Source organism: Heliangelus exortis, chromosome 6 (assembly GCF_036169615.1).
Source record: "Heliangelus exortis chromosome 6, bHelExo1.hap1, whole genome shotgun sequence".
NCBI lineage: Eukaryota > Metazoa > Chordata > Aves > Apodiformes > Trochilidae > Heliangelus > Heliangelus exortis.
This window is the reverse complement of record NC_092427.1, coordinates 38,299-55,785: the sequence shown is the minus strand read 5'-3', so window position 1 is coordinate 55,785 and position 17,487 is coordinate 38,299. Positions and strand designations below refer to the sequence as shown.

General features: G+C 50.6%; 3 long non-coding RNA genes across 4 annotated transcripts; all 3 read left to right on the top strand.

The window, feature by feature from the left end:
- Positions 1-9,767: 9,767 nt before the first annotated feature.
- Positions 9,768-13,240, top strand: LOC139797317 (uncharacterized). 2 transcript variants are annotated; one of them, XR_011726413.1, is made up of 6 exons: positions 9,768-10,153; positions 10,235-10,300; positions 10,634-11,293; positions 11,748-11,844; positions 12,203-12,268; positions 12,601-13,240. It is a non-coding gene; the product is annotated as an uncharacterized lncRNA (long non-coding RNA). The 2 variants fall into 2 exon arrangements; XR_011726414.1 differs by lacking the exons at positions 9,768-10,153; positions 10,235-10,300 and having other exon boundaries at positions 11,132-11,293; positions 11,748-12,121; positions 12,601-13,234.
- A 435-nt stretch (positions 13,241-13,675) lies between these two features.
- On the top strand, positions 13,676-15,196 carry LOC139797316 (uncharacterized). The gene is made up of 3 exons (XR_011726412.1): positions 13,676-14,061; positions 14,143-14,208; positions 14,542-15,196. It is a non-coding gene; the product is annotated as an uncharacterized lncRNA (long non-coding RNA).
- Positions 15,197-15,651: 455 nt separating this feature from the next.
- LOC139797315 (uncharacterized) lies at positions 15,652-17,189 on the top strand. The gene is made up of 3 exons (XR_011726411.1): positions 15,652-16,037; positions 16,119-16,184; positions 16,517-17,189. It is a non-coding gene; the product is annotated as an uncharacterized lncRNA (long non-coding RNA).
- Positions 17,190-17,487: the final 298 nt, after the last annotated feature.

Below are 17,487 nucleotides of genomic sequence, written 5' to 3'. Positions count from 1 at the left end.
GCTCGCCGGTTTTGTGTGCTTTTGGCAGTAAATTTCTGGTGATGTGAAGGAATTGTGGAGCTGTCTTAAAATGCACTGAGGTGTCGCCCGGGGAGGCAAAAAGTCTTCTCACGGTTGCTAGAGATGAGGGGGGCACTGTGTAAAATGTGTGCTGAACTCTGTGCTGGTGCCTTTCGGCCCTGAAGTGTATTTCCACATGAAGCTTCTTCCCCCTGAACTGTTCGTCTTTTGCTACACAGGTGAGCTTGCCCCAGCTCTTCTTGCCATATCTGCTCCTGCCCCGTTGCCGTGCTGGCAGGTTAGGAGGGAACATGGCCTGCATCAAGCTCTCAAGTTAAAAGCAAGACAGGAGGTTTGGTGGGTTATCCTTTTTGTTCTTGTTCAGGTTCTTTTTCTGGTTTTCAACCAGGTGTTGAAGGCGTTCTGCCCTGTCCAGGTCTGCTCTGTCCAACTCTGGTCACGGAACAGTGCCTGTGGTCTGACATATTTGGGCTCCAATGTATGTCTCAGGGGGGAAAATCAATGTCTGCTGAGCCCTGGACGAGACATCTGAGGCTGCCTGAGTCTCTGCTCGAGTCTGAGAAGCCCTTGCAATAATTTCTCACTAAGTATTGTCAAATATCACACTCCTCTCCAATTAAATAAAAGTGCCTTTCAAGTTCTGAAAATTCTTTCAACTTTTTGACTTCTGAAAGTGGAGAGGAACTTGTGTGGTGTTTCTTCAGGTACCCCTTTAAAGTACTGAGAAAGACTGGGAAAGTCTGTACATAAGAAATAGATTCTGTGGCAAGTGGTGTTTGGTTTTCTGTTTGGTTGTTGTTTTGTTTCCTTTTTTGTTTTTGTTCTTGTTGTTGTTGTTTGGTTGGTTTTTTGGTTTTTTTTTGTCTCAGCCACAAGTTTGTGGCTTTTTAGCATCAGTGTTACGACACGAGTTAGACCACTGAGGTATCCAGTGCTGATTTTTTGAGGCTCCAGGTTTGAGAGATCAGCCAGTATCTGGTAAATGGTTCTGATGGGCTAAAAACTTGTATGTTTTGCAGTAGGAATTTTTCCTTCCGCAGCTTGCAGCTCTTGTTTCAGACGCTTTTGCAAGCATAAGAGCACAATACGTGCCATGTGATCAATTTTCATCAGGTTGTGGCTAAACTCCAGGGCTGGTAAAAATCGGTCAGTGCTTCTATGACTCCGTGTATCTTGTCCCAGTCCCTTATAATGGTGCATTTCAGGAGTGTAAGCAAGCTGGTACCTGAGGTGCCTGTCATTTTTTTTCCGGTTCGTGGCTCATGATGCAGTATGTGGCTTTAAAAAAGCAGCATTAATTGGGAGACTGTCTCCCGACAGTGTTTGATGTCACATTTGTACTGTTGTATCTTCTTAAGGAAGGCTTGGCTTTAAATTGTAAAGGGCCTTTTCACAGGAGGGGTTCTGCATTTTGTGCCAGTGAGACTGACTAAATGAGAAAGGGGAAATTAGTAATGAATTTGAGGTGCCCTCAGTAAAAATGCAGAGTTCAAAATTGCCTCTGCAGTCGTGTGATGAAATTCCCTTAAATAAACACCCCTTCACCCCCCCTCTACCCTTCTCTCCCTCCCTCCCCAGCCCCCATAGTTTTCCTAGGGTGCAAATTCGGCTGGTGTAGCTGTGGTTGCAGGAGGGGGGGGTGTTAATTTCCATATGAGTAGGTGACCTTTCGAATGTCAAAGGCGCTGATAGCCCGGCTCTGCCTGTTGAACGCCCAAACGTTTTACCTGAATGGATTCTACTGGGATGAATTGTCTTCCTTTGTGCTCTTCAGACAGCCACTTGGGAGTCGATTGACAATGTGGGGACTGGTTTGGGGGGGAGGTGTACGCAGCTGTCTGCAACTCTGCCAGCTGAAAAGCTGTGTGAAATGCTTGACACTGCATCTACCTGGAAAGAACCAGCAATGATGATATTTTTTTATGTGCCTGTTTTGTTGTTGTTTTGGGTTTTTCTTTCCCCACAAATAAATGAAATTGCTATTTTTTTTCACTGTCTAGGAAGCAGAACCTCAAAGAGAATGCACCCTTGAGATTCTAAACCTGATAATGAAAATGTCCTATCAGTGTATGCCCAAGCTGTGCTAAAATATATCAAATGTATCTTTAAGGACGTTTCTATATTCTATGTATCTCCATGTTGCTTCATTCTGGAAAGAGGAAACATTATTCTGTAAAGTATCATCTATGAAGGCAAGAGGGCTGTGTAATGCACTAGGAAACTGAAATGTTAATAAATTTATATTTATACACAAGCAGATGCTTATGAAGACTGGTTATTGTGTTGCAGACATTAGCAGCAAGTTTCTCTAGCTCATTATATGGTTGACTACCTAAGCAACTGTGTTGTTTAAAAAATGGTGTTATCAAGTAATTCAAATGAGGAATCTATTAATCTGATGCAAAAAGAGAAGACTTGATTTAATTGAAAAATTATAAAAGCACATCTGTCTGAACAGATGTCTCCACTTTTTCGACAAAGTTTTTTAAATGCAGCACTAACAGCCATAGTATTTCGGTTGCTGCAAAGGGGTTTCATTGTGTTTCAGGACGCAGAAAGCAGCTTATTGATGGAAGCCTTTATCGTGGTGGCTGTGAAGATCCTGGAAGCAGAGGAATGGAACCGGCAATATTTCCATTTTCAGTAACTGATTTAAGTTCTAAGCACCCAAGCGCCACGATTTTATTGATTTTATAATAACGCGCGGTTGCGGTGTGGATTTCAGGAGCGCGACTGCCACCCTGCGGCCGCTCGGCAGAACTGCAGGGTCCGTGGCGCTAAGGGGGGCTCGGGCGCTGATTGGCTGGGATAAAGGGTGGGCGGTGACGTGCTCCGCAGGCGCGGGAGGCGGTGCCAGAGTCGGGCACAGGCGCGAGTGGCCGGTGTGTTGATGGACAGGAACGTCCTCCAGTGGCACGGAGAGGAGGGCGGGGTAAACGGCGGGCTCGAACGCGATTGGCTGGCACGGGTATAAAGGGCATGAGGTTTCGCTGCCTCAGACAAGCGCGGGAAGTGTGAGGTACGTGACCTGAGGTGATGGGGTAAGTGATGAACGCGCGGGGGGGGAGGGGGCGGCCGGGGCCTGGGCCTGGGGCCTGAGGGGACCCGGGGGAGGGGGGGGGGGGGGGGTCGTTGGGTCTGATGACCCAAATTCGGTTTCGGTACCCTGTTTGCTATCGGCCTGTCCGCGCTTGGAGCCGTTATGTTTGCAATAATATCCATTGCTGCGCTGTGCGGCGGCGGGATTACCTCAGTAAGTGGTTTCGGGAATTCCAGTCCTACTTTTATACCGAAAACGGTGAGAGGGAACTTGAAAAATTCCTCGTTTAAACAATGCCTGGAATTTCCAGTGCGCGGGGTGCAGTTTTTGCTAGCAGGCCCGCGGATTTTTCCGCGCGATCCCGGGTGGGTACGGCAGACCCAGCGGGGGGCGGGGGGCGGATGTGGGGGGGGAGGGCGGGAACGGTGCGCAGCTTCTCTGCCCTGGCTCACGGCATCGCGGGCGGCCGTGCGGATGCGTTGGTCCGATTTAAAAGTTCTGCTTGTTTTTTATTATTTCGGTGTTCTCAGAGACTTGTTTATATTTTGACGAATCTTATCTGGTCTGTGCTATGTGGTTTCCCGCAAAATCTTTTTTTCTTCAAAAAGTTTAGTGAATGCAATTAAAACCACCCGTTTTAAAGGCTGGTGTTGAGAGGAAAAAAAAAAAAAAAAGCTAAGGGGTTTTAATTGGCGGCGCGGACCGAGTGGACGGAGCGCCCCCGGGCGTCAAGGCTCGCTAAGGGTGGCTGAGGCTGTGAGGGGAAAATGGCGCGGCCGCCATTTTAGCGAACTGAGAGGGGCGGAGCCGAAGCGCGGATTGAAACGGCAGGAAAAGGATGGGGGGGGGGGGGGCGGCGGTTGTTGGGGTGCTGCAAGGCTTCAGCTTTAATTGCCTGTTATCCTCTGTGACAGGAAACTAACAACTTTGTTTACAGAAGATCGCGTTGCTTTTTAAAAATTCTAAAAATTTCGTTTAAAATGGAATTTTCAATGTGTAACTTATAAAATTATAACGTGTTTTTAAAAATGCATTTATGAGCTTTAGTTTTTAAATATTTCGAATATGTTAATACAGAATAATATTTTGACGTCATAATATTCTATTTATTAGAAACATTGCTATTAAACATTTATAATTAATATAATATTAACACTAATATCTTTGTTTAATATAAATTAGATACATAATAAATCTATAAATACTATGTTATTAATAGCAAATATATAAATATAATTTTTGCGTATTAAATAAAAATATGAATACATAATAAAATATAAATACTTTTTATATACTGTATATAAGCTGCATAATACAAAATATGTAAAATATAAATAACAAAATAAAAATGTATATAAGTATGCTATAAATATTTAATGTTAATATTAATTGATATTATTTTTAAATTTTATTTCCAATATAAATAATGTAATTAACAAAATATCGATATTAATAATGTTGATTAACATTTATGTAAATTATGTAATTACAATGTAAATATATATTAATAATTTATTTAATACATAATGTAAATAAGTCTATTACATATATTACATATACCAATGTATTATGTATTATAAATGTATACTATAATATTATATGATGTATATATATATTTCTGTAACATACATAACATACTACATAACATATATATAAATACAATGTACTAATATTTATTATTTATTACTTTTAATGTTTATTTAAACATTTACTATTTTTTATTTCTTAGCTTTTTCTTTTTTAATTACTAATATTTCTAGATTTTTTACTTTATAAAAGTTATTGTTATTTTCAATACTAAAGTGTTACTCAAGTACAATAAATTTTACTTATAGTTTTAACTAATTAAACATTTAGCTTAATTTTTTTAAAGTTTGTCATAAATTTCTCATTTTAGTTTTATTTTTTATCCAAACTTTTTTTCATGTCATTTTTATTTTTAAATGATTTAATTGTATCTTTAAAAGATAGCTTTTTAAATATAAAAGTCTATTTTTTTTCATTTAGATTATTTAATTTTAATAATCAATAATTTTTTAATCAGTGCTTATTCAAAATAAATTTAACACTTGAATTTTAATCTTTAGATTTTAACAATTTAGCCTAACTTTAATTGTTTATTGTAATTTCTCGTTTTTGTAATGTTCATTTCTACTTGAAATATTTTTTCTAATCTATAAATTTTTAAAATTTATTTTCTTTTAAATTAAAAACATAGCTAATTTGTATAAATTTAGTTTTTAATATTTTCAAATTATCTTATTTTAAATAAAAATTTATTTTGTATATCAACGTAATTTTAATTAGTACATATTTTTACTGTTGCGATTAATTCAAAATTACGTTTTAAATGATAAAATTTTGTTAAATTTCAGAAATTTAAAACTTAATAGTATTTGACTTAAAATTTATGATTTCCAATTAAAAAAAAATTTAAAAATATTTATTACATATATTAATTTTTAACTTTTGCTTTTTTTATTTTAAAAATTTTAACTTCTAAATTTTATTTTCTGTTACATGTTTTTGTCATGTAATTTTTATTTTCTAAAGTTTAAATGGTATCTTTACATAAAAATTTTTATTTTAAAATTGTATTTCTTTTTATTTTCCTTTAGGTATTTAAATTTAAATAATAATACTAAATTTTATTCTAATTTTTAACACTTATGTAATTATTAATAAAATTATATGTAATGAATGATTTTATATTAATCCATATGTTTTAATAATTGTTAACTTATATTATAATAAAACAACTGAAGTAGTTATTATTTAAACATTAATCTTAAAATAACATTATTAATTTTTTATCTTTTTTAAATTTTGCTAAATTAATTTTAAAGTTTCAATTTTTTATTTTAGGTTTTTAGGAACAGCTCTTTCCTAGTTTTAAGTTCATGCTCAGACTCACACTATTCTATTCTCCCCTAGGTTCAGGATACCAGTAGCTCTGCATCCAAGCTCCCAGGTTGCTGTTCACTTCTAGGGAGATTCTGGTGAGTGGGATGGTGAGGCCATGTCTGGAATATTGTCTCCAGTTCTGGGCACCTCAATTCCAGTAGGAGCAGAAACTTCATTAGAAAACCTGGTGTCTCCTGGTGGTGCTCATGAGAGATGTGGGGATGAAATAAAATTAAATAAAAAAAAAGGTCTTTCTCGAAGTTAAATTTTAACCTCTTCTTCTTTGGGGATGTGCATTTCTTCACTCTTCACCCATGTTGTGTTTCTTAACTCAAGGTACTGTAATTTTCATTTTAGCACATATATTTCCCTTAAAAAGATAATGACAATGTAAACAATGCCTTAGCTTCGGTAAAACAAGCGTTCTGTGTTAGCTTCTATCAGGTGTCAGTATCACTACTAAAATATTATTAGCAGGCATTTTATATTAACCCCTACAAATATAAATACTATATTGCAGCCACATTCAAACACACCTATAATAAGCAGTTGTTAATGTATTGAAAATTATTCGAATAACTACAATTAGTCGAAAAACTACACTGTGGTGTTTCAACCACCTTTTAAAAAGGGAGTTTTGGAAAAAGTCTTATGCAAAAAAAAAAAACAGTTTCTCTTGCAGATCACGCGGATCAGTCCTACCTAAAGCTCTCTTGCTCTGTCTCTCTCTCCTCCAGACATCCTCTGCGGATCCATCCACTGGTGCCAGGGAAGAGACAGATGATGCCGTAAAACATTAGATAAAGCCCCCGGGCTGTGCACTCTGCCATTTTCAAGCCCAGCTCTGCATTAGCTCACACCTGGGGTCCGCCCACCGCACACGCAAATCTGTCTTGGCAGGAGTTGTTGTTGTTGTTGTTGTTGTAGTTGTAGTTGTTGTTGTTGTTGTAGTTGTAGTTGTTGTTGTGTTGTGGTGGTGTGTGTCTTTGGCGAGGACAGGGCGAGTTTGTCAGCAGGCAGCTTAGGAGAGTCTCCTGTGGAGACAGAGGAAGTGTTGGTGGCTGAGGCCGTTGTTGCAGGAGCCTTGAGGTAGATGTTTGCTGCAGCCCTTGTGCAGGAGGAGCAGGTGGCTCCGTGAAGGCTTTGTGTGTGAGCTTGCGTTAGGGGAGAACAGGGAAGCGTTGTGGTGTTGGAGGCTGAGCACACGGATGGTTTGCTTGGCAGGCAGCTGTCGGTGCAGGGCAGAGGCTGCAGCTCGATTTGCCTGGGTGGTGTGGTGCAAAAGGTGTGAAGAGCGGATAAGGGGCGGGCTTTTAGGAGGGCACTCTTTGCTAGGGATCAATCTGGCAATCACAAGACACGTTCCCTGGCCCTTACGGGGTGTCCAGCAGCAGGGGCTGGTAAGTGGGGAGGAGCAGGGGCTCCTGCCTGGGCTTTTGGGCTTTTTGGGGGACGGCGGGGGGGTGGGGTGTGGGAGCAGGGGGTTGCAGAGATGGCTCAGAGGGGTGTCCTTGTGTCCCGGGCCCCCCAGAAGGAAGCAGCCGAGGGCAGAGACAAAAGGGTCCGGCCTGGGCAAGAGCCTGGTGTAAGGTTTGGGCTCTGGGGAGGGGAGGGGAGGGGAGGAGGGAAGGGGGAAGGGGGGCTGCTTGTTGGTGTGGGGTCTTGTGGCAAGTGCCAGGGCCCAGGGGGAGAGCAGAGGCCCAGAGTTGGGGTACAGAGGGGGGGAGTGCAGGGAAGAAGGAGGCAAGGTGGGGCCGTTGGGAGGTTTCAGCCTTGGGACTCTGCCACGGGCTGGCACTAGAGGGCTGGTGCAAAGCTCAGCTCTGTGCGTGTGTCTCTCTGGACAGCTGACGAAGGAGAAAGCCTGGGAGCAGAAGACGGCGGGGAGGAGAAGATGAGGACGTCGGGGGACCTGCCAGCGGAGGCTGAAGAAGGAGAAGAATGGTGAGGGACCCCTGGCTCAAGAGTGACAAGGAAAGAAGAGAGGGTGGCCACGCACCTGGGAGGGAAGAGGGAGGCAGTAAGAGCTTGAAGAAGTCAAAAGGGAAAAAGAAGAAGAAGAGGATGGCGGTGAACCCTCCCTCCAGTTCAAGAGGGCTGAAGAAAGATGCAGGTGGTTTTGCAGCTGGCCTGGCTTTCCCCTGGAAATTTTGCCCAGGGACCCAGACCTCCCAGGCCAGGGGGAGTCCGATGGCCCCAGCCGAGGCTTCATCAGCGCCTGGTAGTGAGCTGGGGGCAGGGCTCCTTTCCACTCTGTGCTCAGTGGTCTCACGCTCCTCTTCTTCTTTTGTTTCTCCCCTAGGCTCAGGACACCAGGCGTCCTGCACCCGTGCTCCCAGGCTCCTGTTGACCGCTGAGGGAGGTTCTGGTGAGTTGCAAAAGCCTCTGAGCTGAGGAGGGAGAAAGAAGCCTTTGCTTTTGGAAGAGGTTGGCAAACGGTGGGCCATCTCCTTGCCCTGGCGTCTGCCTGAAAGAAAACACGAGAAAGCTCTGGGTGCCCCTTTGACAAATACTTGCTGTATTTTCCCCCTCTGTGCCCAGGCTCGGGCAGGGGTGAGAAAGAAGTGTCAATCATGTGGGGCCTCCGGGGGGGGGGGGGGATGGGGGGGGAGATCTGCAGGCTTGGGGTCTCGCTGCTTGGGACAGGGGTGTTGAGCTGGTTAATCCTACCTAAAGCTCTCTCTCTCCCTCTCCTCCAGACATCCTCTGCGGATCCATCCACTGGTGCCAGGGAAGAGACAGATGATGCCGTAAAACATTAGATAAAGCCCCCGGGCTGTGCACTCTGCCATTTTCAAGCCCAGCTCTGCATTAGCTCACACCTGTCCGCCCACCGCACACGCAAATCTGTCTTGGCAGGAGTTGTTGTTGTTGTTGTTGTTGTAGTTGTAGTTGTTGTTGTTGTTGTAGTTGTTGTTGTTGTTGTTGTTGTGGTAGTGTGTGTCTTTGGCGAGGACAGGGCGAGTTTGTCAGCAGGCAGCTTAGGAGAGTCTCCTGTGGAGACAGAGGAAGTGTTGGTGGCCGAGGCCGTTGTTGCAGGAGCCTTGAGGTAGATGTTTGCTGCAGCCCTTGTGCAGGAGGAGCAGGTGGCTCCGTGAAGGCTTTGTGTGTGAGCTTGCGTTAGGGGAGAACAGGGAAGCGTTGTGGTGTTGGAGGCTGAGCACACGGATGGTTTGCTTGGCAGGCAGCTGTCGGTGCAGGGCAGAGGCTGCAGCTCGATTTGCCTGGGTGGTGTGGTGCAAAAGGTGTGAAGAGCGGATAAGGGGCGGGCTTTTAGGAGGGCACTCTTTGCTAGGGATCAATCTGGCAATCACAAGACACGTTCCCTGGCCCTTACGGGGTGTCCAGCAGCAGGGGCTGGTAAGTGGGGAGGAGCAGGGGCTCCTGCCTGGGCTTTTGGGCTTTTTGGGGGACGGCGGGGGGGTGGGGTGTGGGAGCAGGGGGTTGCAGAGATGGCTCAGAGGGGTGTCCTTGTGTCCCGGGCCCCCCAGAAGGAAGCAGCCGAGGGCAGAGACAAAAGGGTCCGGCCTGGGCAAGAGCCTGGTGTAAGGTTTGGGCTCTGGGGAGGGGAGGGGAGGGGAGGAGGGAAGGGGGAAGGGGGAAGGGGGGCTGCTTGTTGGTGTGGGGTCTTGTGGCAAGTGCCAGGGCCCAGGGGGAGAGCAGAGGCCCAGAGTTGGGGTACAGAGGGGGGGAGTGCAGGGAAGAAGGAGGCAAGGTGGGGCCGTTGGGAGGTTTCAGCCTTGGGACTCTGCCACGGGCTGGCACTAGAGGGCTGGTGCAAAGCTCAGCTCTGTGCGTGTGTCTCTCTGGACAGCTGACGAAGGAGAAAGCCTGGGAGCAGAAGACGGCGGGGAGGAGAAGATGAGGACGTCGGGGGACCTGCCAGCGGAGGCTGAAGAAGGAGAAGAATGGTGAGGGACCCCTGGCTCAAGAGTGACAAGGAAAGAAGAGAGGGTGGCCACGCACCTGGGAGGGAAGAGGGAGGCAGTAAGAGCTTGAAGAAGTCAAAAGGGAAAAAGAAGAAGAAGAGGATGGCGGTGAACCCTCCCTCCAGTTCAAGAGGGCTGAAGAAAGATGCAGGTGGTTTTGCAGCTGGCCTGGCTTTCCCCTGGAAATTTTGCCCAGGGACCCAGACCTCCCAGGCCAGGGGGAGTCCGATGGCCCCAGCCGAGGCTTCATCAGCGCCTGGTAGTGAGCTGGGGGCAGGGCTCCTTTCCACTCTGTGCTCAGTGGTCTCACGCTCCTCTTCTTCTTTTGTTTCTCCCCTAGGCTCAGGACACCAGGCGTCCTGCACCCGTGCTCCCAGGCTCCTGTTGACCGCTGAGGGAGGTTCTGGTGAGTTGCAAAAGCCTCTGAGCTGAGGAGGGAGAAAGAAGCCTTTGCTTTTGGAAGAGGTTGGCAAACGGTGGGCCATCTCCTTGCCCTGGCGTCTGCCTGAAAGAAAACACGAGAAAGCTCTGGGTGCCCCTTTGACAAATACTTGCTGTATTTTCCCCCTCTGTGCCCAGGCTCGGGCAGGGGTGAGAAAGAAGTGTCAATCATGTGGGGCCTCCGGGGGGGGGGGGGGGGATGGGGGGGGAGATCTGCAGGCTTGGGGTCTCGCTGCTTGGGACAGGGGTGTTGAGCTGGTTAATCCTACCTAAAGCTCTCTCTCTCCCTCTCCTCCAGACATCCTCTGCGGATCCATCCACTGGTGCCAGGGAAGAGACAGATGATGCCGTAAAACATTAGATAAAGCCCCCGGGCTGTGCACTCTGCCATTTTCAAGCCCAGCTCTGCATTAGCTCACACCTGTCCGCCCACCGCACACGCAAATCTGTCTTGGCAGGAGTTGTTGTTGTTGTTGTTGTTGTAGTTGTAGTTGTTGTTGTTGTTGTAGTTGTTGTTGTTGTTGTTGTTGTGGTAGTGTGTGTCTTTGGCGAGGACAGGGCGAGTTTGTCAGCAGGCAGCTTAGGAGAGTCTCCTGTGGAGACAGAGGAAGTGTTGGTGGCCGAGGCCGTTGTTGCAGGAGCCTTGAGGTAGATGTTTGCTGCAGCCCTTGTGCAGGAGGAGCAGGTGGCTCCGTGAAGGCTTTGTGTGTGAGCTTGCGTTAGGGGAGAACAGGGAAGCGTTGTGGTGTTGGAGGCTGAGCACACGGATGGTTTCTTGGCAGGCAGCTGTCGGTGCAGGGCAGAGGCTGCAGCTCGATTTGCCTGGGTGGTGTGGTGCAAAAGGTGTGAAGAGCGGATAAGGGGCGGGCTTTTAGGAGGGCACTCTTTGCTAGGGATCAATCTGGCAATCACAAGACACGTTCCCTGGCCCTTACGGGGTGTCCAGCAGCAGGGGCTGGTAAGTGGGGAGGAGCAGGGGCTCCTGCCTGGGCTTTTGGGCTTTTTGGGGGACGGCGGGGGGGTGGGGTGTGGGAGCAGGGGGTTGCAGAGATGGCTCAGAGGGGTGTCCTTGTGTCCCGGGCCCCCCAGAAGGAAGCAGCCGAGGGCAGAGACAAAAGGGTCCGGCCTGGGCAAGAGCCTGGTGTAAGGTTTGGGCTCTGGGGAGGGGAGGGGAGGGGAGGAGGGAAGGGGGAAGGGGGAAGGGGGGCTGCTTGTTGGTGTGGGGTCTTGTGGCAAGTGCCAGGGCCCAGGGGGAGAGCAGAGGCCCAGAGTTGGGGTACAGAGGGGGGGAGTGCAGGGAAGAAGGAGGCAAGGTGGGGCCGTTGGGAGGTTTCAGCCTTGGGACTCTGCCACGGGCTGGCACTAGAGGGCTGGTGCAAAGCTCAGCTCTGTGCGTGTGTCTCTCTGGACAGCTGACGAAGGAGAAAGCCTGGGAGCAGAAGACGGCGGGGAGGAGAAGATGAGGACGTCGGGGGACCTGCCAGCGGAGGCTGAAGAAGGAGAAGAATGGTGAGGGACCCCTGGCTCAAGAGTGACAAGGAAAGAAGAGAGGGTGGCCACGCACCTGGGAGGGAAGAGGGAGGCAGTAAGAGCTTGAAGAAGTCAAAAGGGAAAAAGAAGAAGAAGAGGATGGCGGTGAACCCTCCCTCCAGTTCAAGAGGGCTGAAGAAAGATGCAGGTGGTTTTGCAGCTGGCCTGGCTTTCCCCTGGAAATTTTGCCCAGGGACCCAGACCTCCCAGGCCAGGGGGAGTCCGATGGCCCCAGCCGAGGCTTCATCAGCGCCTGGTAGTGAGCTGGGGGCAGGGCTCCTTTCCACTCTGTGCTCAGTGGTCTCACGCTCCTCTTCTTCTTTTGTTTCTCCCCTAGGCTCAGGACACCAGGCGTCCTGCACCCGTGCTCCCAGGCTCCTGTTGACCGCTGAGGGAGGTTCTGGTGAGTTGCAAAAGCCTCTGAGCTGAGGAGGGAGAAAGAAGCCTTTGCTTTTGGAAGAGGTTGGCAAACGGTGGGCCATCTCCTTGCCCTGGCGTCTGCCTGAAAGAAAACACGAGAAAGCTCTGGGTGCCCCTTTGACAAATACTTGCTGTATTTTCCCCCTCTGTGCCCAGGCTCGGGCAGGGGTGAGAAAGAAGTGTCAATCATGTGGGGCCTCCGGGGGGGGGGGGGGGATGGGGGGGGAGATCTGCAGGCTTGGGGTCTCGCTGCTTGGGACAGGGGTGTTGAGCTGGTTAATCCTACCTAAAGCTCTCTCTCTCCCTCTCCTCCAGACATCCTCTGCGGATCCATCCACTGGTGCCAGGGAAGAGACAGATGATGCCGTAAAACATTAGATAAAGCCCCCGGGCTGTGCACTCTGCCATTTTCAAGCCCAGCTCTGCATTAGCTCACACCTGGGGTCCGCCCACCGCACACGCAAATCTGTCTTGGCAGGAGTTGTTGTTGTTGTTGTTGTAGTTGTAGTTGTTGTTGTTGTTGTTGTGGTGGTGTGTGTCTTTGGCGAGGACAGGGCGAGTTTGTCAGCAGGCAGCTTAGGAGAGTCTCCTGTGGAGACAGAGGAAGTGTTGGTGGCCGAGGCCGTTGTTGCAGGAGCCTTGAGGTAGATGTTTGCTGCAGCCCTTGTGCAGGAGGAGCAGGTGGCTCCGTGAAGGCTTTGTGTGTGAGCTTGCGTTAGGGGAGAACAGGGAAGCGTTGTGGTGTTGGAGGCTGAGCACACGGATGGTTTGCTTGGCAGGCAGCTGTCGGTGCAGGGCAGAGGCTGCAGCTCGATTTGCCTGGGTGGTGTGGTGCAAAAGGTGTGAAGAGCGGATAAGGGGCGGGCTTTTAGGAGGGCACTCTTTGCTAGGGATCAATCTGGCAATCACAAGACACGTTCCCTGGCCCTTACGGGGTGTCCAGCAGCAGGGGCTGGTAAGTGGGGAGGAGCAGGGGCTCCTGCCTGGGCTTTTGGGCTTTTTGGGGGACGGCGGGGGGGTGGGGTGTGGGAGCAGGGGGTTGCAGAGATGGCTCAGAGGGGTGTCCTTGTGTCCCGGGCCCCCCAGAAGGAAGCAGCCGAGGGCAGAGACAAAAGGGTCCGGCCTGGGCAAGAGCCTGGTGTAAGGTTTGGGCTCTGGGGAGGGGAGGGGAGGGGAGGAGGGAAGGGGGAAGGGGGGCTGCTTGTTGGTGTGGGGTCTTGTGGCAAGTGCCAGGGCCCAGGGGGAGAGCAGAGGCCCAGAGTTGGGGTACAGAGGGGGGGAGTGCAGGGAAGAAGGAGGCAAGGTGGGGCCGTTGGGAGGTTTCAGCCTTGGGACTCTGCCACGGGCTGGCACTAGAGGGCTGGTGCAAAGCTCAGCTCTGTGCGTGTGTCTCTCTGGACAGCTGACGAAGGAGAAAGCCTGGGAGCAGAAGACGGCGGGGAGGAGAAGATGAGGACGTCGGGGGACCTGCCAGCGGAGGCTGAAGAAGGAGAAGAATGGTGAGGGACCCCTGGCTCAAGAGTGACAAGGAAAGAAGAGAGGGTGGCCACGCACCTGGGAGGGAAGAGGGAGGCAGTAAGAGCTTGAAGAAGTCAAAAGGGAAAAAGAAGAAGAAGAGGATGGCGGTGAACCCTCCCTCCAGTTCAAGAGGGCTGAAGAAAGATGCAGGTGGTTTTGCAGCTGGCCTGGCTTTCCCCTGGAAATTTTGCCCAGGGACCCAGACCTCCCAGGCCAGGGGGAGTCCGATGGCCCCAGCCGAGGCTTCATCAGCGCCTGGTAGTGAGCTGGGGGCAGGGCTCCTTTCCACTCTGTGCTCAGTGGTCTCACGCTCCTCTTCTTCTTTTGTTTCTCCCCTAGGCTCAGGACACCAGGCGTCCTGCACCCGTGCTCCCAGGCTCCTGTTGACCGCTGAGGGAGGTTCTGGTGAGTTGCAAAAGCCTCTGAGCTGAGGAGGGAGAAAGAAGCCTTTGCTTTTGGAAGAGGTTGGCAAACGGTGGGCCATCTCCTTGCCCTGGCGTCTGCCTGAAAGAAAACACGAGAAAGCTCTGGGTGCCCCTTTGACAAATACTTGCTGTATTTTCCCCCTCTGTGCCCAGGCTCGGGCAGGGGTGAGAAAGAAGTGTCAATCATGTGGGGCCTCCGGGGGGGGGGGGGGGGATGGGGGGGGAGATCTGCAGGCTTGGGGTCTCGCTGCTTGGGACAGGGGTGTTGAGCTGGTTAATCCTACCTAAAGCTCTCTCTCTCCCTCTCCTCCAGACATCCTCTGCGGATCCATCCACTGGTGCCAGGGAAGAGACAGATGATGCCGTAAAACATTAGATAAAGCCCCCGGGCTGTGCACTCTGCCATTTTCAAGCCCAGCTCTGCATTAGCTCACACCTGTCCGCCCACCGCACACGCAAATCTGTCTTGGCAGGAGTTGTTGTTGTTGTTGTTGTTGTAGTTGTAGTTGTTGTTGTTGTTGTAGTTGTTGTTGTTGTTGTTGTTGTGGTAGTGTGTGTCTTTGGCGAGGACAGGGCGAGTTTGTCAGCAGGCAGCTTAGGAGAGTCTCCTGTGGAGACAGAGGAAGTGTTGGTGGCCGAGGCCGTTGTTGCAGGAGCCTTGAGGTAGATGTTTGCTGCAGCCCTTGTGCAGGAGGAGCAGGTGGCTCCGTGAAGGCTTTGTGTGTGAGCTTGCGTTAGGGGAGAACAGGGAAGCGTTGTGGTGTTGGAGGCTGAGCACACGGATGGTTTGCTTGGCAGGCAGCTGTCGGTGCAGGGCAGAGGCTGCAGCTCGATTTGCCTGGGTGGTGTGGTGCAAAAGGTGTGAAGAGCGGATAAGGGGCGGGCTTTTAGGAGGGCACTCTTTGCTAGGGATCAATCTGGCAATCACAAGACACGTTCCCTGGCCCTTACGGGGTGTCCAGCAGCAGGGGCTGGTAAGTGGGGAGGAGCAGGGGCTCCTGCCTGGGCTTTTGGGCTTTTTGGGGGACGGCGGGGGGGTGGGGTGTGGGAGCAGGGGGTTGCAGAGATGGCTCAGAGGGGTGTCCTTGTGTCCCGGGCCCCCCAGAAGGAAGCAGCCGAGGGCAGAGACAAAAGGGTCCGGCCTGGGCAAGAGCCTGGTGTAAGGTTTGGGCTCTGGGGAGGGGAGGGGAGGGGAGGAGGGAAGGGGGAAGGGGGAAGGGGGAAGGGGGGCTGCTTGTTGGTGTGGGGTCTTGTGGCAAGTGCCAGGGCCCAGGGGGAGAGCAGAGGCCCAGAGTTGGGGTACAGAGGGGGGGAGTGCAGGGAAGAAGGAGGCAAGGTGGGGCCGTTGGGAGGTTTCAGCCTTGGGACTCTGCCACGGGCTGGCACTAGAGGGCTGGTGCAAAGCTCAGCTCTGTGCGTGTGTCTCTCTGGACAGCTGACGAAGGAGAAAGCCTGGGAGCAGAAGACGGCGGGGAGGAGAAGATGAGGACGTCGGGGGACCTGCCAGCGGAGGCTGAAGAAGGAGAAGAATGGTGAGGGACCCCTGGCTCAAGAGTGACAAGGAAAGAAGAGAGGGTGGCCACGCACCTGGGAGGGAAGAGGGAGGCAGTAAGAGCTTGAAGAAGTCAAAAGGGAAAAAGAAGAAGAAGAGGATGGCGGTGAACCCTCCCTCCAGTTCAAGAGGGCTGAAGAAAGATGCAGGTGGTTTTGCAGCTGGCCTGGCTTTCCCCTGGAAATTTTGCCCAGGGACCCAGACCTCCCAGGCCAGGGGGAGTCCGATGGCCCCAGCCGAGGCTTCATCAGCGCCTGGTAGTGAGCTGGGGGCAGGGCTCCTTTCCACTCTGTGCTCAGTGGTCTCACGCTCCTCTTCTTCTTTTGTTTCTCCCCTAGGCTCAGGACACCAGGCGTCCTGCACCCGTGCTCCCAGGCTCCTGTTGACCGCTGAGGGAGGTTCTGGTGAGTTGCAAAAGCCTCTGAGCTGAGGAGGGAGAAAGAAGCCTTTGCTTTTGGAAGAGGTTGGCAAACGGTGGGCCATCTCCTTGCCCTGGCGTCTGCCTGAAAGAAAACACGAGAAAGCTCTGGGTGCCCCTTTGACAAATACTTGCTGTATTTTCCCCCTCTGTGCCCAGGCTCGGGCAGGGGTGAGAAAGAAGTGTCAATCATGTGGGGCCTCCGGGGGGGGGGGGGGGATGGGGGGGGAGATCTGCAGGCTTGGGGTCTCGCTGCTTGGGACAGGGGTGTTGAGCTGGTTAATCCTACCTAAAGCTCTCTCTCTCCCTCTCCTCCAGACATCCTCTGCGGATCCATCCACTGGTGCCAGGGAAGAGACAGATGATGCCGTAAAACATTAGATAAAGCCCCCGGGCTGTGCACTCTGCCATTTTCAAGCCCAGCTCTGCATTAGCTCACACCTGTCCGCCCACCGCACACGCAAATCTGTCTTGGCAGGAGTTGTTGTTGTTGTTGTTGTTGTAGTTGTAGTTGTTGTTGTAGTTGTAGTTGTTGTTGTTGTTGTAGTTGTTGTTGTTGTTGTTGTTGTGGTAGTGTGTGTCTTTGGCGAGGACAGGGCGAGTTTGTCAGCAGGCAGCTTAGGAGAGTCTCCTGTGGAGACAGAGGAAGTGTTGGTGGCCGAGGCCGTTGTTGCAGGAGCCTTGAGGTAGATGTTTGCTGCAGCCCTTGTGCAGGAGGAGCAGGTGGCTCCGTGAAGGCTTTGTGTGTGAGCTTGCGTTAGGGGAGAACAGGGAAGCGTTGTGGTGTTGGAGGCTGAGCACACGGATGGTTTGCTTGGCAGGCAGCTGTCGGTGCAGGGCAGAGGCTGCAGCTCGATTTGCCTGGGTGGTGTGGTGCAAAAGGTGTGAAGAGCGGATAAGGGGCGGGCTTTTAGGAGGGCACTCTTTGCTAGGGATCAATCTGGCAATCACAAGACACGTTCCCTGGCCCTTACGGGGTGTCCAGCAGCAGGGGCTGGTAAGTGGGGAGGAGCAGGGGCTCCTGCCTGGGCTTTTGGGCTTTTTGGGGGACGGCGGGGGGGTGGGGTGTGGGAGCAGGGGGTTGCAGAGATGGCTCAGAGGGGTGTCCTTGTGTCCCGGGCCCCCCAGAAGGAAGCAGCCGAGGGCAGAGACAAAAGGGTCCGGCCTGGGCAAGAGCCTGGTGTAAGGTTTGGGCTCTGGGGAGGGGAGGGGAGGGGAGGAGGGAAGGGGGAAGGGGGAAGGGGGAAGGGGGGCTGCTTGTTGGTGTGGGGTCTTGTGGCAAGTGCCAG